The sequence below is a fragment of the Acartia tonsa genome, chromosome 3, assembly GCF_053477335.1.
Source record: "Acartia tonsa isolate MP-2025a chromosome 3, ASM5347733v1, whole genome shotgun sequence".
NCBI lineage: Eukaryota > Metazoa > Arthropoda > Copepoda > Calanoida > Acartiidae > Acartia > Acartia tonsa.
This window is the reverse complement of record NC_137262.1, coordinates 7,534,710-7,555,339: the sequence shown is the minus strand read 5'-3', so window position 1 is coordinate 7,555,339 and position 20,630 is coordinate 7,534,710. Positions and strand designations below refer to the sequence as shown.

The following is a 20,630-nucleotide window of genomic DNA, read 5'->3' as shown; positions in this document are numbered from 1 at the left end:
AGAAAGTATGACTGGCATATACAGTAACACAGTCATCCGTCAGTAAGCACGACATTATCTATAATACAATTATATATAAGGTAATTGAAAACAAAAAGATGTTGTATAGTCCCTTTCGTAACATAGCACCTTATGGGACAATTTTCTTCATATTTTTCACAGTATTTTCCTATTTCTAGCCCCTGCGAGGGGCACTAACCCTGCAGGGCCAATTACCTAACCCTGTGGGGCAATCACCTAACCAATATAACCTAACCTAACCTAAAATAATCTATAAAAAGCCTTTTTAAAAATACGACGAATCGCCCCTTATGGGGCGATGTTACGAAAGAGACTATTCCCAAAAGATTTTTTATTATTTCATTTTTTTTTGGGGGGGGGGGTGGATTGGAAGGTATTGTCTCTTATGTAGTTAGAATCATATTTCCACATTTTTATTGCACAACCTGGAAGTCCTAACAGTGCACAGGAATGAGTACTACTTTTTGGAGTCATTACATTCCTTCTCCTCTATATTAATTTTGCAGATTTCAACTTTCAATCAATGATTTTAGAAGTAGGGCTTATTTTCATTAAAGGTTTTAATTGAAAAGTAATCAAATTTAGGCCTTTCCTTACTCTTAGGTAATACTCTTGCTTTTACTATTAGGATAGGTCAGGAAAAACGAAATGTTAATCTGACAAACAATTCTAAGTAAAAATTTCCTCACAACCCCCTTCCATTTTTGCTCCTCCTCTTACTCACTTCCCTCCAGATACATCCAAAAACAAGTTTTACCCCAACTCTAACCAACAAAATATTTAATTTTCAACTATTTCAAATGGAATTAATTGGCTGAATAGCAACCCCTGGGATTGGTAGTCTGTCTAATTTTACCAGATAATTGATTATTTACACATTTCAAATAACCTTATCTCTTACTCGTGTTTTTTTTCTAGCAATTTAGTGTAAACGTGGCAACTCTAAATGGCTCTACTTCCGATAAGTTAAAATTATATTTGTCACTCTATATTTCTTAATCATTATTTGACTCTAATTCTTAATTAACGAAAATTTACTATGAATTTTATTTTCAGATAACATTTTGAACGCCACCCAGAAAACTTGTGGACAGAACTATAAACAACTTAGAGTACTTAATTTGAACATTTTGGAGTGATAAAGAATAATAAGTGATAGAATCTATTACAATGGATATTCCTGCAATACTATGACATTTTGCTCTCCTTCACACACAGGACAAGTTACAAAATGAATTTAATTAATCATAATAGATAAAAAAGTGACAAGTCTGAAACAAAGGAACTTAACTAAAAAAAGTTAGGTACATCACTGATATTATTCATGGCAGTTGCTACAAAGAGGTATTATGTGGAACTGTGAGTAAACGGCATTGGAAACACTGCTCTGGCTGAAAACCGCTATTTTCTGCAGAATTATTTTTGCATTTTCTTGCAGAATTAAATAATTTTATATAATTTTTTCAATATTTGCATTTGACAATTTTTTTAATATGTTAAAATGACTTTAATAAAAAAAAGTTTTTTTTGATGAGTCCAAATTGATAGATTTGGCGATAAATGGTAAAAAAATTTTGCGAAGAACTGCGGTTTTTGTTTTTATAACCATCAGAACCAATCTGATGTCCCTCCCCTAAATTCAAGTTAATTTTATACATCAATTGATTCATTATGTCTAGAGTTTTATTGTAAATTAATCCTTTACTATGGGTGTTTTTTATTATTATGTGATTTCAATTTCAAACTTTGTATGCTGATTCCTATGAAATTAGTTAGGAAGCGTATCAACTCTATAATCACCACATTTAAAATGTGGTGATTTTTTACTTATTTTTACATCAAATGTGGGTGGGTGGATGTACTACTTTTTGAAACCAAAAGTAAAACTCGCATGATTTCAGCCTATACAAGAGTTACAGCTCCACAAAAAGCAACTGCTGTGCCGAATTTTAGAGCTGTAACTCTTTTATGGGCTGAGATCATGTGCATTTTACTTTTGGTCTCAAAAAGTGGCACAACCGCCCCCCCCCCTTCTGTATGTTGTAATTATCCTTTTCTTTTGATTTTGAGTTACGGATTCCTATTACCACAAAGTACAATTTATAAGCGAAGCATCTCTATAATCAATTCCTAAAACTAAATGTTTCAGGGCTTTGCTTTTATAGATGTTGTCCCTTTTGTTTTATTAAAGAAGAAAACTAGACTTTTGTATTATCACGCAAGAACAAACCTAAACTTTTTTTGATTTTTATGATGCCTAATTTTTGTTAGGTATTAAAATTGTATCGTTATATTTATATTTATAGAAATATATTATCTATTTTTTCCAATGTTTACTAAATGCTAATAATAAATGCCTACCAATATAAACTTAATTCTAAATATTTATTTTTTCTTTTGTCATCCTTATGTAAAGAAAAACAATGTCTGTCTGTGTGTTCATACACAGATTTTGCTAACTGCTGAATAAAATGCTTCTTCTTTGCAGCGAAGCTTCTTACAAGTCAAGGAATAGTTATTTCTTTCATCGTATTATAAACCGCTTTCCGCGGATATAGAATGTACAATCATAGGATTCAGATTTTTTAGCCCCGAGGTGACGAAGACACAGGCTAAAAAACTGGTTTTAATCTTATGATTGTACATTTTAATATTCGTAAAAAGCTTGATATAATACGCTGCTAGACATAGTTTTTTTCGTATGGATGAGAAACGGTTCCTATCCACCGGATTCGAATGAATACGAGAATAGTTATTTCTCGCATCGTATTATAAACGGCTTTCCGCGGATATAAAATGTACAATTATAAGATTAAAAACTAGTTTTTTTAGCCCCGAGATGCCGAAGTCACGGGCTAAAAAAACTGGTATTAATCTTATGATTGTACATTTCTATATTCGTAGAAAACTGGTTATAATACGGTGCTAGACATAGTTTTTTCGTATGAATGAGAACTGGTTCCTATCCACCGGATTCGAATAAATACGAGAAAGATTTATAACTACTTTTACGACCTCATTACCTAGATCGTAACTATTACGATGTAGATTTAAGGATTTATTTGTTTCGTCAATGATCAAAAGTTTTAAAATTTCTTAGACCAAGCCAATAATTCTATTAATTATTATTAACAAAATTCAACCTAACAAAGCTATTTATTCACTTTTCTACAAGTTCATCTGTATTTCTGTAAGTTAGCTGTATGAGAATCTAAACTATAATTCACTTGGTCTGTTCTATTCTTGGAAACATTAGAATCGTGCAAGAGTTGGGTGTCTTAACTGCCCTAAAATTGAGAGCTTTTCCTTCCAGTTCTTATCATTTCATCTATTTACAACCACCCTACTAGCAAAAAGTTTTGCACGTAACAAGACGAATTATATGCTTATCGTATAGGTATCTAAGATAGACTTTTCAGAAAGGCTGATTTTTTAAACAGGAATTTCGGTGTAAAATGAATATCTACTACCTACCTATTTAATTTAATGGTCCATTAGTCCCGGAGGACTCACATTTAAGTAAGAGAAATGTGTTATTTTTTTTTATTTTAAATAACCAATTGAATTTTATTGTGATGATTCTAAACCCTAATACATATCCTCTTAATACTTACTTTGTTTGTCTGTCTGTTGATAAACTCTTTTCCTATTTGTGAGCTTGGCTACTTATGCATGATGGCATCCTTGTTTATTTATGATGTTTCATAGGCTCATAGCACAATAATCATTTCCTACTTTTAAAAAGCAGTCCAACCGCTATGGGTGTTTTATAGTTAATTATGCTTATCAAAAAAGGGGCCAGTGCATTTTTTTGTGCAATATCATCTAATTCTGTAAATTATGAAAGTACCTTAATTAAGCTGTTTACAAAATTTCAATTTACCACCCCTTTTTCTATATTTACAATTTTTTGAAATGATATTCTTTTGTGTCAAAACTTTTTGAAACAACAGTTTGAACTCAACAAAACATTCGATGATATCTAATTAAAAATGCTCATTATTTCATAGTTTTTTTTTCATATAAAACCATGGTAAAACTTAATTTCTTTAGTCGATAACACAATATTAAGCTTAAACCTAGCATATTAAAAAAACAAGGGTCAATGCTGGAAGGTGCTTAAAATCACTTGCTCTCGTTCATGCCTAGTCCCCTTTTAGCCCTCTAACGGGTGTGCAAAAAAAATGCGGACGTTTTTTAAATTGAAATTGCGCGGCTTATGTTAATAGTAGAAAAATGTTACGCATATCGTTAGAACCGTTAGGAGGAAATATAAAAACGATTCCTCTGCTACGCATAGTTTAAGAGCTACGTGTTAAAATGACTTAAAACTTGAATTGCGAGTAAATTTTGGGACATTTTACCACCTAGCTCCTAGATTATTTGTACCACAAAAACCTTTCTTATATTTCCAAAAATACAGTTCATAGCGGTTCTAACAGTATGCATAATATTTTTCTACTACTAACACTAGCCGCGCAATTTGAAATTATAAAATGTAGGCATCTCTTTTTGCTAAATATCTTCTCTAATTTTTTGTTATATTTTAAAATTTACTTACAAGTCAAGTTTTACATCAGTTTGGACATTTTAACACCTAGCTCCGTAACTATACGTAGCAGAAGAATCGATCTAATCTTTTCAAAAAATAGACTTCCTATCGGTTCCAACGATATGCGTAACATTTTTCTACTATTAACACAAGCCGCGCAATTTCAATTTTAAAAATGTCCGCATTTTTTTGCACACATTTTATATTTTATAGGAGCCGAGTAAATCACGTTTCCCCCTATCCATGTCTAACAGACTGAAAGACATTTGGAATTATAGAGTAGCTTCGCCACTGAAACATATCAATCATAAAAAAACTTAATACAATGTTACTGTATGTAAAAAAAATTTATTCATTTCATGTAAACTTTAAACATAACTTGATTATAAATTACATTGCAAAAATATACATAACAGTGATGGGAATATATAGAACAAACATATATGGATGGGGGTGGTCACCAATGCCGCTTTGCCATAAATCATGTGAATGTAATATTTAAAAACTTCATTAAAATTAGTTTCATGAAATGCATTTGAACTTAATTTAGTGAACCGCATATTTTTTGCTAGTTAATGGGTTAAACTATTTTTATATGGCATATATTTGAAAGAATTTCAATTTTCTACCACGTAGTTTTGAAAATAATAAGACTTGAAAATCGTCTTTTTGTGATATATGAAATTCAAAAAGACAATTTTCAAGTCTTGATATTTTAAAAACTACGTGGTAGAAAATTAAAATTCTTTCAATTATATGCCATATAAATGCAGTTTAACCAATTAACCAGAAAAAAATATGCGGTTAACTAAATTAAGTTCAAATGCATTTCGTGAAACTACCCCTTTGCATTGAAATTGCTATTATGAGGAAAAATACAGAACATTCAAGTAACGGCGCCCGAACTGAAGTTTATTTTGGCATAAAGGAAGCTTGCAAGGAATACACCGCTCAACTGATTAATGACTGCCACAAGTAGACCCAAAATCCCAAATGTGAAGCCTTCAGCTTAAAAAACAAAAAAATGGATGATGGAAAAAAAACCCGAATTTTATTGTATTTTCACAGTAGCTTTTCTCCTATTTCTAGCCCCTGCGGGGACATTCACCCTGGGAGAACAATTTTCCTAATCCTGCAGGGCAATCATTAAGATTTACCTAACTTAACCTAAATAACCTACGAAACCTGCTACTTTGTTATTTTTCCATGGTCCAAAAAGTTATAGGCTTCTTAAATTACATTTAAGGTAGATGACAATTTGAAAGTTTTCCAGCACTTCAGATAGAAATTTCAATATTGAATTATGTCAGCTAAAAGCAATTTACAGTATTTGAAAACAAAATTTCCACCAATGGATAATAAATGAGAAGAAATCATATGCTACAAGTTTAATAAAATATAAACAGAGTATCTACAAATAACAACAAAAAGGTGCATAATTCTTGATTTTTACATTCTTGTTTAATTCAGAATAATATTACTTATTCTTGTTTTTTTTTAACGAACTTATTATGAATATGAATTTCATTTGATTTAAGTTATAAATGTTCATCAGTCTTATAACATAAAAATTTTCTCTTAATCTGTTTACTTAAAATAATAATTTTAGGCATTGTTCTTATCTGGAAAAGCCAAGAAACGGAATATCAACCCCCCCCCCCTCCCCCCCCCAAAAAAAATTCAAAACAAAGATGTTTGAGATTTTAAAGGAGTTATGAAATGTTAAATTAAAATTTAGGTATAGAATTGTTATAAATCGAAGATAATATATATTTAACCCACAGAAAATCTAAATAGCATTATAAAGGGGGAGGCGGAATTAATGCAACCATCTCGTAATCAGTGTGCAATGGCATATAGAATCCGAATTTCATTATGAAACTTAGGATGAGTAAAGGGAGGGGGCTGAATTGACACTTTTAGAAACCACAACTAAAAGTCAAAGGAACTCATCTAAATAAAGAGTTACAGCTCTGAGATTCAGCATGGCAGTTGCTTTTAAGAGGTACAATATGGAACTGTTAAGAAATGGCGGGTGAAACACTGCTACCGCCATTACCCACTGAAATTTTTTTGCATTTCTCGCTAAAGTAGCTAAACAATTTTCAATCATCTGAGATAACCTTTTTTTTTTCAAAATAATATCCAGCGTTCTCCTCTTAGTAATTTTAAAAATTTTTATACCCCTGAAGTTCCTTTGATTCTTAGTTTTGGTTACAAAAAGTGTCACTTCCGCCTCCACCCTTTGAAAAGTAACGGCTAACGGCTGATACCTAAGCCGTACAGTCTTTTTGTTGTTGTTGCTATTTTCAGTACAAATCCCTCACAAGCCCTACACCATATAGGCCGATCCAAACGGGAAAGGGACTGGTACTAGAAATCTAAAAAATTTTTTTGGTATCATTTAGCTTGAATTAATGAGCCTTTAGCTGTTACTTTTTGTTCAATTTAGGGAAATAGACCTACCAAGGATATTTGCACACTGATTACGAGATGGTTATATTGCCCCCCTCCCCTTTATTTTAGTTGAATTAATTCTAGATATGCAAAGCGGATGCAAAGATAATTAGGTATAATTTAAAGATTTTTTACTATTTAAATTATGATAACAAAAAAGGCCAGTCTGAAATAAAATTATGTTTTGTCACAAAATATGTCTGAATGGTTTTTATTTTTTATCGATAGATTGCAACATGGTTAAAATCACTGAATATACCCAAAAAATTAATGTTGTGTTTTTTTTTCAAGCGCTGCTAACCGATATTGTTAGGCTAGGGATGTCTACTGCTGCATCTTTCGGGCATAACTCCAGCAGCCATTAGGCGACGGTTTCATGCCTACTCATTCTTAGCAATAACCTCTTGGGATAAAGACTTCCAGTATAGGTCAGGGATTGACTTGTTAAATATCTACTCCAAGGATTTAGTTTGAACAGGCGGTTCCGGCGAAGGATCTTTAAAATCTTACTGTTCGTTTAATTACACATTTCCTGTTAAGACAAATTAGATGTTATTTGTACATAAAAAATGTTTTAAATTAAAATTTGCTTAGGTAATTTACAAAAACAAAACAAAAAAGCTTTTTTAAAATTTTATATGATTCAACAAAAAATAAACTCAAAATATAAAACGAAAGCTTATTCAAGTAGTTTCATGTAGAAAATAATAGAACCCCAAAAAATATTGATTTATTATGTTTTGCTCTGAAAACTTAATACCTACATAATAATCTTATATCGTCAGTATTAGTTTAAAAAACAGAAAAATATGTGGGAGGGGTAACAAAAGTGAATAAAATTAAGAGTACTAAAAACATTTTTCCTTTTTCAACCCTCCTAAGGAAAAAAAATCAGTGGGTGGGGGAGAAAATGATTTGCAGCCGAGGAAAAAAATTAATCTTGTGCAGATAAACATCCTGCATTTTTTACAAAACAAATTATAAGTTAGAGATAAATATGTCCATAATCTCTAGGGGCGAAGCCACTAATTATATATAAAACAACATGGAAGAAAATGAAATAGCATCTAGTTTGTTCCTTGAGTGACGAGTTATGAGAATAAGAATTATGTCACTCTCCTTTCCTGTTCTTTCGTATATACGTGTCCTGAAATTAAGTATATACTTTAGTCAAATAAGGTCTGAAAATTGAAAACTGATTAATGTCTGCTAGATTAGAACTGGTTCTCAGCTATACAGAAAAAATCAATTTTCCACGATTATTAAAATAAAAAACATAAAATGAATACCAGATTTGTTAGCCAGGCCTTCGACCCCTGGGGTTCAAAACTGGTTTTAATCTTATATTTTTTTCATTTATGATCTGCGGAAAGCTGTCTATAATACGATGTGAGAAATAACTATGATATGACCAATTAGGTGAATTTTTTTCTTCAATTTTTAGGGTGATTCCCTAGTAGTGATACGACATACATATGAAGCTTATCTACAATGTAGAAATCAATCGGTTCAGTTGTTAATGAAATCTTAACAGAAAAAAAGCTTAGGAAACCTTCAAATAAGTCCGGGATTTTTATTATACTGATTCATATTGAGATTTAAGTCTTAGGGTGGTTTTAGGCTATTTTTCCTGTCTCTCCCTCCCTCTTTACTTTCAGAGTTCTTACATGCAAGGGGGGGGGGGAGGGGCAGTCGCTATTAGGATACAATAGCACTTGTACCTTCGCCTTAAGTCCTTAAATTATTTTTTTTCTAGAAAGAAGAAAATTGTGTAAAACATTGCTTGGACTAAGGGGAATTCACCTAAAAAAGCCTACTCGGTGCAGCGCAGCGGTTGAACAGATAAACAGACATCATTCTATTTTGTAAGATATCAGTAAGTAAATTTAGGTACATAAAAAAAACCTTAGGACAATCCCGTTACATTACCTTTTAAGAATTTGAGGAAACTTAATTATTTTGTCACGACGCACCCCAGCACCTCTTTCTTCTCTCACAACCACTGGCGTCCCAACTTTTGTTCCTATTTAACATCCACAGGGGTTTCACCTCTCAGAGTTTGGCAGCTGGCATAGGCTGAAAAGATAAAAATTCTAAATAATTAAATAACAAATTGAAGAGTAAAATAAAAAAGAAATTATTACTCACAGCTTTTAGCAATCGTTTAAGTTCATGGATAAACTTGATTTTAGTTTTAAATAGACTTATTGACTTTCTGATAAGGGGTGTTTTTAATGCAACCAACTCTTAATCTATGTGCAAATATTGGCACTTAGGATTCGAATTTTGTTATGAAACCTGGCTTGAATAATCCTTGTTAGGTCTATTTTCCCTAAATCGAACAAATAGCTGCAAAAGTAACGGCTAACGGCAACAAAATTCGGATTCTAAGTGCCATTTGCGCATTGATTACGAGATGGTTCCATCCCCCCCCCCCCTTAGTATAGAGTTGCAATGCTTCCCAGATTCTACCTAACTGTTATTGCAATCATTGCAAGTTTGAAGTCGACAGTTGTGTGTGTGTGTGTCAATGCTTAAATAAATGGGCTATCTGTTACGGATAAACCGACCCTTACTATAAAAAGCTATGCTTTCATAAAAAATAAGATTATGAATGATATATACCTAAAATAGACCCGTTGAAGGAAAATCATTGTGTGTATTCATTCTAACTCTGAAATTTAAATATTAGTATTTTTAGGATATGGGAATGTTACACCCGTCATCGATTTAATTTGAAAACATTCATGGGACAAAACATTAGTTTCCAACACATTATTATATATTAGTCAAAATTTGTCTTTGCTAACAAGCCGAAGCCCCCAATAGCGACAAAAAAAAGATGTTTTAGCTATATTTTTAACTTTAGGATATTCTTAGTATATGAACTGTAACACACCACATTTTAGACTAACAACTAGTAAAGTATATTCACCCCCCAACCCCATCACCTTCGGCCATCTCACTTGACTTATAATTGACATGAGAAATAAATTCTGAAAAATACTTTATCTAACACTAAATAAATTTAAGAATTTTAATAATGTTAAGATTTCTAATAGTACTCTAAAATAGTAGATATTATTACGTCCAACTATTTATTTCATAATTTTTAACAACGATATTTTGGACGATTTTTGATGAAAACAAATGATAATACGGCTAACAAATGGTTTAGTAATCGAAATTAAACATTTAAGAGATCCTCTGTATTATTTTTAATTTAATTGGCATGACCTAAGAATCTCTTTAAGTGACATGACCAATGAAAGCAGAAATTACGTTATATGTCAAATGATAGATAGATTTATAAGCACTAGTGGCTGCGTCACTAGCATATTTAGGGACTCTATATTTGTAGGGATATGGAAAGGCTGAAAAATAGCCCATATCATATAGGGACTATAAATTCGAAAGGGCATGGAAGGGAAGAAAAATATTTCCTCGGACGGACGGACAGACACACGTACGGACGTCGGACAAACCCTGCTTGATCTAAAAAGCTTCGCTTTTAAAATAGGTAATGCTAATATTCATTGTAAATAATGAAATTAATAATAATAACCAGGAATCTTGTATGGGAGATAACAGTATACGATTAGATTATTGAATGAAATTTAATACACTTTAGAAAGAATGCAATAAATTAAGAATTAATTGAACTACAAAAAGTACCAGCATCGATCGATCACTATTATAAGAAATTGAATTATAAAACTACCATTTTATACTGCTGTCCTATCCCTCCCTAAAATTGCAACCCAGTTATTTTCAAGTCGAAATATTTACTTAATAACTAAAATAAAACTACTTTATCACAATTTTAAAATAGTTTACGACGCCATAATGATATGAAATCAGCTGTTTGTTGTTGTGTAAATATTATTGTGTTTTTTTTTAGATATTCTTTGTATAATATTAAAGCCGACGAAATTAAATATCAAATAAGTCTTTTTTGTTGACAACTAACCTCTGCAGTTTTAAAAAAATAATTATTTTTTTGTTTTAAATCGTCGACATATTTTTATTGGTTAAAAAAACTACAGCTTCAGATACACATCACCACCTAGCGCGTAAGTAGGGATTTTAACGGTTATTGCTAAACTCTATCAATTTGATGTAAAAATAATGAATTTTTTCTCGGTTATACATAAAAATTATAACTCAAATGCTAAACAAAATATGTATGGTTACTGGCAACCTAAAAATATGACAAAGATGGGATTTTAATTTTGCTTCTCGGCAACGTAGTTAATTTTTAAAAATTTTCATAGAAGCATTAAAATTCTTTCAAAAATTTCATGTAACACAAAATGCCATTTTAGAAGGTCAATAACTTTTTTGTTATTGAAGCTTAAGGCTTCAAATTTTGTGTATGGGGTCTACTTGTGGCAGTCTTTCAGCAGTTAGAGCGCTGTATTTCTTGCAGGCTTCCTTTAAAGTGGTTTATTTCTTGCATGGTTCCTTTAAGGGTATTAATTTGCCTTTACTACAAGTAACTTTTTCTTATTTAAAGTTCTCTTCTATATTAAACTATTGTAAAGCTTTCCACTTAAAAACAAAAACAGTGTGGGAATATAAATCTTAATATATGGAGGTATAGATTCTGTGTGTTCTACTATACTTTCACAAGACTTTAACTGGAATAATTATACTGAAGCTGGTATGTTTGATGGCAATAAGCCCCAACCTACAGCATCTATAAGTTCTTGTTCCAGATATGGTTGAATCAAAAAGCAACTTTTGATTTATATTTGATCTAAGCAAGTAAAATTTTTTTGGATAGTGTATAAATTCAAAGCAATTTGATTGTTTCAGTTCTTCAGACACCCAGAAATTCATTGAAGATCTCAATCATGTAAACATTGCCACAGCACAGCAAAAGCAAGTCTTTTAGTTGAAGACCCTTTTTCTAACATAGTTTTTTTTTTCAAAAGGTTTTCATGGTACAACTTTAAAGTTAAAGCTTTCTTTAATAAACATGAATTTCTAGGAGAAACAGAAATTCATTTGGTGATAAAGCTGAGGTTTAAGTCAATTTGGCCAGCAATCTTTCTTTATTGCTGGTAACTTAGATAATGTATGTAATCATGCAATTTTACTAAAAGCTAGATGAACTTTAGGGTCTGTCAAAAGTTCCAATTTTTTTCAAGCTAGCTAGGCAAAATCTTCTACATGGATTCTATCTTATACTTTTTCTTCTTTGAAGCTAACAATGAAAATCATTGCTTATTTGTCTTATATACCAAATCATGCTATTTTTTGATAACTTATTTATAAGCATTCAATCAAGATTACTGCTTATTTTGCTAATAAACAAAATCATGCTTCTTTTTTTGGATAAATTATCTGTCCATCTGTCTGTCCATCTGTCTGTCCGTCTGTTCCTTAAGATCTAGGTAACTACTGAACCGATTGGATTCTACTCTTCAGGGTATATACATATTAGTCATGTGGTGGTTTTAAGCTATTTTCTTGTGGTGGTGGGACACCCCCAACCCCAACAAAAATGAAAATTCCCCCCCCCAAAAAAAAAAATAATTTTCTTGGGAACACATTAGACTATGAGCAGCACCAGTAGTACTTTTTTTTATTATCTCTTGGGGCAAAGCCCCTAGAGGCTAGGGGCGAAGCTGCTAGTTACATATAAGCAATCAATGAAAATTATTATTTATTTGGCTTATATAACAAATTATGCTATTTTTGATAAATTACTTACAGGTAATCAATGAAAAACATTGCTTATTTGGCTTATATCAGTCAAATCTTAATTTTTTCTTAAATTGCTTACAGGAAGGGATTAATTATTACTCCTCCTCCTTTTTCTTCACTTCAAAATTATATAAGCCATTTTTACTATAAATGACTGAGTATTTAAAGTGTGCTACCTTTTTATATGTTTCAACATTATTTGGCCACATTTTGGTCAAAAATGCTCACAAATCAGACCTTTTTCGACCAAAGATACTCAAATGGTTCCTTTACAAGCCCAATCAATCAGTTTTAAGATATCTTTATATTTCAAAAAAAATACCAAACAAATTTGGGTGTTTCCTTGGTAATTTCCTCTTTTTTTTATTTTTTTTTATCAATTTTAAAAATTTGGGTACCCTCCCTCCCAACAACAAAATAATTTATTTCTGTAAAATATTATTATGTTGGACAGGAAGGAAGGGAGGGGTGGGAGGTAGGGTAAGTGGAGACATAAGCCTCATTAGTCTAGCATGGCAACCGGTGAACAGAATCATAGTTCTGCACCACAAGCCACAGGCGACTGACGATAAAATTACAAAAAGCTCAATAATTTTTTAGGGGGGGGGAGGGTTCATGGGGGCTTCGCCCCATGGTGCAGTGGGATTCCCCCAACCCAATTACTGGTTTTTGTTTACAAAAAAAAAAAAAATTGGAAATGGGGATTTTTTTTATTTTTAGGGGGGTTGGCCCGTTGGGGTGTCCCACCCTCCTAGAAAATAGCTTAAAACCACCGGAGGAACCGTAGGCATATTCCCAGAAAAGTAGAGCCCAATCTGTTCAGCAGTTACTAAGATTTTATAAATAATGTAAATAAATTTTTTTTGTGGGGGGGTGGTTTTTTAGTTTTTGGAGAGATTGGGGGTGTCCCACCCCCCAGGAAAATAGCTTAAAACCATCACAGGACCAGAAGGTATAAACCCTGAAAAGTAGAGCCCAATTGGTTCAGCGGTTACTGAGATCTTAAGCTTCAGACGGACAGACAGACATCAAACTACTTTGTACTATAGACTAGTGGCTTCACCCCTAGCCTCTAGGGGCTTTTTTACCTAAAGTTTCAATGGAGAATTTTAAAAATTTGTTTACATTTTTTTTGTTTTCTGTATTTTATAACTCTTTAAAACTTTTTATATTTATTTATATTGATTTATATTTTTTTAAACCTTCAAATTTTTTCTCTTTTTTAATGTTTTAAAAAAAAATTTGTTATTAGCCTTTTTAGGGCTTTGCCCCTACAGGAGAAGTAAGGTTTCTCAATCTTTTTAATTTGATAAAACAAAGTTTAAAAGAAGAAAAGAAATTTAAAACGAAAAAAAAATTAAGTATACAAAAGTATAAAAAAGCATAAAAGAAATATAAAAGAAATATAAAAAAATATAAGAATATATAAAAACATAAAAAAAAAATTTTAAATTTTTTTCTTTTGGGGGAAATTTTCATTTTTGGGGGGGTTTGGGATGTCCCACCTCCCAAGAAAATAGCTTAAAACTACCACAGGAGCAATAGGTATATACCCTGAAGAGTAGAATCCAATCGTTCATTGGTTACCGAGATCTTAAGCTTCAGACGGACGGACGGACGGACAGACAAACATCAAGCTACTTTGTAATATAGATAACACATACTTAAGACTTAAAACTTAATGTAATGAAAACCGTTAGGAAAAATAGAGAACTATGTCAAAAAGTTTAGGTTTAGCTATAGAAGGAAAAAAAGACAATTAACTGCACATTTATATAGTCCAGAAATTTTTTCCCCAAACATAGTAAAAATCGTCAGAAAAAGCCGTTTTTTAAGGAAACGAGAGACAGTTTTGCCCTATATTTGAGATTATATTAATGAGATGATGTTAAGGTTTGATAATCTGATGAGAAATTTTCTCGTTCACAGTCCCTTTAGGCAAAGCTAACAAATAAAATTATGAAACATATCAGGAATTTAAAGAGATAAGACAATGGCCGATAAATTAATGCACATCCATAATGATGACGCACTAAATAACCCCTTCTGTAGATTAAAATTAGTGGTTCAAACGTTTATAAACACAATTTAATCAACCAATCAAAATTCAGTAAAAATCCCCAAAGCTTACGAATAAGAAAACGTTATTGTAAAACTTTGTGTACTATTGTAATAAGCAGTCAATTGTCTCCTCCTTCTCTGGATACAAATACTAACTAAGAAAGAATAAAATGCGATGGTACTCTACAATTCACTTTTCTGTCTGTCCATCATTCTGGCCATGATTTTTTATGATTTTCCAGTATGGCTACGAAACCAATTAATATCTGCTGGATCAGACCCGCCTAATCCATACTTGAAACCATGTATTGTATTATATTATAGACATTTTTCTACAAATAGTAAAGTAAAAAGTTGTAATATGAACACCAGTTTTGTTAGACTGGGCCTTCGCCCCTTTGGGACTAACAAAACTGGAAAAACAGATGCAATAAACAACTAATCTTGGCTGTTTAGTTTTGACAATGCCAGTTTTCATCAACCAATTAAGATTAAATAAAAGTAAACAAATTTATAAATCCAACAAATGTTTATAAAACTTTGGGTACTACTGAAATTTAAACCCTCCCTTATTTTGCTGACAGTTAACATATTAAAAAGACATAGTTATAGAAACCTGCAAACCATAAGAGGGATTTTTTTTAGACATACAGACTTCTACCAACCCTTTTTGTGAAAACGTCGCTTAGAAGCAATAACATTTTGTATGTATCTTATCAATTTATATTGTTATAACTCTTAATATAAAAAGCTTCGTTAAATGTTTTAAATGGACATTCAAGACTTTCTGATAATGATTACAGTGTGCTACTGTCCTTCTCATTATGTCTTCTCATGTTATTATAGACAGAATTTATTTAATTTTTCGTCCCTTTTTCCCTCCCTGTAGACAACTTTAATTGTACCCAGGGAGGTAGGGAACATTGGACTAAAATTACCTTCTTAGTATGGGCATCACCAGAATTTTATTTTTTTTTTGGGGGGGGGGAATTTTCATTTTTGGGGGGGTTAGGGTTGTCCCACCTCCCAAGAAAATAGCTTAAAACCACAACAGGACCAATAGGTATATACCCTGAAGAGTAGAATCTGATCAGTTCAGTTGTTACCGAGATCTTAAGGGACAGATGGATGGACGGACAGACAGACAGGCAGACATCGTTCAACTTTGTATGATAGTAGTGGTTAAACCAACCAATCAAAATTCAGTAAATGTCTCCAAAGTTGTTAAGCCAACGAATAAGAAAATTTATGTTTTGAGATTTCTAATATAAATTTTACTTTAAGATAAACATTTTCTGAAAAAATTGTTCTAGCTTCAAAAATAAGGAAATTACATCCATTTAACATTTTAATTGACCTTAAAAAATTAAGTTGTTAAATGAAAGGGTGAAGTAAGCGAAAAATGACTTTGTCTCACTTAAAGTCGGAAATTTATTATTTAACAGGGAACATGCACAATTTTTTTTGCCATCTAACTCTAATAGGAGCCCAGATGATATGGGGGGGGGGGGGAGCGTTGAACGATTAAGGTCCGGAAATGGGCCTGATTGTTAAGTGTTAGCAACCTTTATTTTTAGGTCCTTTTTTTCTTAAAAACTTCAAACTAATAAAAATATAAAAAAAACTAACTAATATGTACCATTTCTACCATGTCGATTTAAATACATGATATGTTATCTTGAATGTATCATTCCAGTTTTGTCTCTATTGAAAGTAGAATGATACATTACTATTATGTCGATATAAATAAGGAAATCAATGTTTATGAATACGCTGATATGTAAACATGAATATATGATTTCAGTTTTGCCTCTATTGAAAGTGGAATCTTATATTTCAAAAATCGTATCGGCGTTGAAGATATCTTCACCAAGAGAGGGGAAAGTGGAAGGGTAGATTACAGTTTTAGAGGGTCCAAACCATAATCATAGATTATAGTTCTGCTTCTATAAAAATGGATTCAACTCCCTAACTGTTACTCCAGATATAAAGCAAAACATCAAATTTTCTGTCTGTTTACAAACATTAAAATAAAATATTAAAATCACCAGGAATAAACATATGAAGAAAGAAAGTATAAAAATTTATTTATGTACAATTACAATAATTTGGGAAAGCTAATTCATACTGCAAAATCATTGAAGAAAAATAATTAAAGATAAGTCTTACTCTTTACTCCTGGTTTAATAAAAAACAATCAAATTATTTTTTGCAATATTAATTTTTTTATTAGTATGCTTTTTTTAAAGTTGAATATGAGAATAAGTACCTATATTACATATTTTTTTACCTTCATTTAATTTTTTATTTAAGTAAATTGTCTCTTTATTGGCGACAATGTCTGAGCCATGAAATTTGTTAAAAGCACTTTTTCCTATTTTATGTCTTTAAAATGTATATTTTTTATAGTTTTTCATCATTTCTCTTCTCATAAGACTAATAGCTACTGTTTTAGTTCAATTTCTTACACAAATTATCAATTTAAATAAAACAATGTTTTTAGACGTTTTTCGGAATTATTCGGCAGGAATGGCAGTTCTGCCTACTTTTTATAATTGCTTCATAATTGAACTCTTGTTACATTAATTTAGGTTGGCAGTTCTTAAATTATTTCTTGTTAAAATCATGAAAAAATGAAGTTTTTGATTTAAAGCTTAAGATTGAAATTTTGAGATCAATTTTCATTGTAGAGAGGTCTAGTTTTTACGAAAAGGTCTACATATGAGACGGTAAAAACTTCAAGGTATCCACAAATTGATATGGTAAAGATTTAAAAATTCATGTTTTTTTGGGCCAGTCTACTGGTCATAACAGACAACCATCCTGTTACTTTAAAATAAATAACAGTGGCTACGCTCTTCAGGCCTTTAGAGGCAATTAAGGTAGGAGCGGGCGGAGTCTTCTTTCAAGGGTCCATTTCTCTTGGAAGGGTTGTGTTACCCTCCCCAAAATAGATAAAATTCATTCCAGGACCCATAAGAAGCAACGTTGGACATCAGAAAGAGATCGGTTCAGTGCTTAACAAGATCCTTCTGTACATGAATACAGACAGACTGACGGTTACACACACACAATATCGGAGTCAAGGGTCAAAGTTCCCCACTTTAACTTCATCAAATGCCTTCAAAAGCCTATTGATGTAGCAGATTGTATTTTGCCTAATAACTATAATTGCTTGCTTTGAATATCATAATATGTACAGAGTGCACATGATATGGAAAACGAAATATTTATGGTAACAATATTTATTTTAAGGGCTGTGGGGGGGGGGGGGGGGGTTGCTCAGAAGAGTACGTCATAGCGGTCATAACAAAAGTATATAATGATATGCTAATGCTTTTGTTGATCAGTTGTATAAAAAAGTTTTAAAAGATAATCTTATGGCTCGGTCCGTCCGTATTTTTTACTCTCAGTTACTTCCTACAAAGTTAAAATCAAAACTTTTCTTAACTGAGGGCTTATTATTTTCATGTGGCAATTTCTCTCAGGCGAACTTGGAATATTATAGACCTAATTCAATCTACACTACATACTTAATTAAGCATCAATTGTCAAATAGGCAATCATGTTTTGTTTACATAAATTTAAATATTTGCAATTTTGAAAAATGTAAGCGGCATTCGTGCGCATAACTAGAAAATGTCGTCTTTACCGAAAATAACGATTTTCTTCATTAATTATTTAATTTTTAAATTATTTGGAATGTAATTTAATGAGCACATAAATAATTCATAGTTTATTCCAATTTTTGTTTTAATCTAAAAATACGTTCCATTAACATGTGTGGTTTACTATAATAAATATGAAAGTAAAATACAGGCTCAAATATCAATTTTACCGTTGAAGAAAGGACGGTCCGAGGTCATTCCATTCAAAATCAAAGACATAAATCCATAAAAATTTACAAATTATAAGTAAACAAAAAAGTTTGTTTCATTATCTAAAGAAATAATATTTTTGAAATTATTATATATTTAGAATATAAAATTTTATAATCATAAATATTTTTTTATAATAAAATTCTTGAATCAATATCTTAAAATTGCGCAAATTAAAAAAAAATCTTCCAAAAAATAAATCTAAAATAATAAAATAAAATGTCATTGTTAAAAATGAATTCAACGGTCCTTTTTTATATCCTATTGGCCCTAAATTAGAAATTTGAATCTTATTGGTTAGTTTAAGCCGGTCTTGATTTCTATTGGACAACAGGTTTCAAAGTTGCCAAACAAAATTTGACAGGGAGGTAACTTTTTCTTTTATTATGAATATATTACATAATTTACTTGTGCAAAATTGCTCTGATTATAAAATGTAACTCATATGAATTTATTTGATATATTTCAATGATTGAAAAACATCAAATGTCAATAAAAAACACGATGAATTTCAGGGTATTTTATTTTTGAAAACTTTCCGGCAACCCTTACAATTTAGAAGGTTGATTCTGATTGGTTGCCGCCAACTTGACGTCACGTTTAAACCGAAAAGCCGCGAGTTTTGGATTCTCTTTGAACGGTTCCTCAGCTGATCCCGGCCGTGCACAAGGCTATACAACTGGTCCCCATTCTTCTCTGGAATGTGGGCTAGGCAGTGGTTGTAAGAACAGTTGGTGAATATTACATTAAACCGTCAAGATTTGAAGTAAATATCTAATATGTGTGTTTCTAAATAAAATTGAAAGGATTCTTTGTGTGGTCCTTGGATCTTAATCTATCTCGCGTGTTTCTTACAGTTAGTGGATTTATCTCGAATAGAATGTACTATCAAGATACTAAAATTAAAAGTCTGATAAATTTTCATTGTTTTAACCCTTGTGGATTAAACCTATTTAATTTATTGTTTAAATTCTATACTTATATACATATGTATAAGGTGTGGTTATTAAGCACTTTTTGCAACGTTTTAAATGAGTCATGTGTGTAGTAAGTACTTTCATATTGATATTTTGTTTTAAATTAATGATTAATACATGCATATTTAAATTCGTTTTAACCACGTTTATTTAACAATTTTAAAGTTTTCACTTAAACCACTTGTTGCGTAAAAGCTTTTCTATGAAAGAATTTTAAACAAACGTTTGCATTTTAATCGCTCAAATGTTTTTCAATATTTTAATGACTGCAATAAAAGCACATATATCTTGCCATTTAATTTTTCACCATTAAAAGAATTTGTTATGTTTTCTCTCAATTTGCCCTAAAGACCTTTAAAATAATGGTTTCTCCAAATTCTGTGTCTCCCTTATTTACGTGAAAGCGTCGGAATTAAATTTCCGATTTTTCTGGGTTTATTGGTATATCCCCTATTCCCCCCCCCCCAAAAAAAAATCTTAGAAGTTTCAACAAGTTATTTTGGATCACTGAAAGAAAACGAAGTGTCGGGTTTCGTTTTTTACAGTAGCCTTTCTCCTATTTCTAGCCCCTGCGGGGGGCTCGAATCCTGCGGGACAATCATTAATACTTGCCTATCTTTACCTAAGATAACCTTTTGAAAGCTACTGTGAAAACGCGACGAAACTCGCAACTTTGTTTTCTTTCCATGACCCGCTATTTCATTAAAAAAAATTATATGTGGTTTTTTTATTAAAGTTCTACAGCATGACCCTCAAAAAAGTATTTTTAAGCATCTGCAGCCCTTATTTCTCAATGAATTATAAAAAAAATGCATATGTCCTTGTTCTCCATAGTATTCCACATAAGTAGATATAAAAATATTTTTTTTACCTCCATTAACACCGGAGATTTTTAGAGCTAAAGTTTTGAAAAAGTGACTGAGGAAAAAGTAACTTTTAACATGAAACGACTTTTTTAGCAAAATTAAGGTA

The 20,630-nt window shown here is 31.4% G+C and overlaps 3 long non-coding RNA genes across 3 annotated transcripts; 1 reads left to right on the top strand and 2 right to left on the bottom strand.

Annotated features, from left to right (window-relative positions):
• Nucleotides 1-2,042, top strand: LOC145313208 (uncharacterized). The gene is made up of 2 exons (XR_013877285.1): nucleotides 1-80; nucleotides 1,078-2,042. It is a non-coding gene; the product is annotated as an uncharacterized LOC145313208 (long non-coding RNA).
• A 2,859-nt stretch (nucleotides 2,043-4,901) lies between these two features.
• On the bottom strand, nucleotides 4,902-7,560 carry LOC145313193 (uncharacterized). Its single transcript, XR_013877284.1, has 2 exons — nucleotides 5,416-7,560; nucleotides 4,902-5,078 (listed from the first exon to the last, which is right to left on the bottom strand). It is a non-coding gene; the product is annotated as an uncharacterized LOC145313193 (long non-coding RNA).
• A 545-nt stretch (nucleotides 7,561-8,105) lies between these two features.
• Nucleotides 8,106-10,913, bottom strand: LOC145313192 (uncharacterized). Its single transcript, XR_013877283.1, has 3 exons — nucleotides 9,656-10,913; nucleotides 8,960-9,106; nucleotides 8,106-8,177 (listed from the first exon to the last, which is right to left on the bottom strand). It is a non-coding gene; the product is annotated as an uncharacterized LOC145313192 (long non-coding RNA).
• Nucleotides 10,914-20,630: the final 9,717 nt, after the last annotated feature.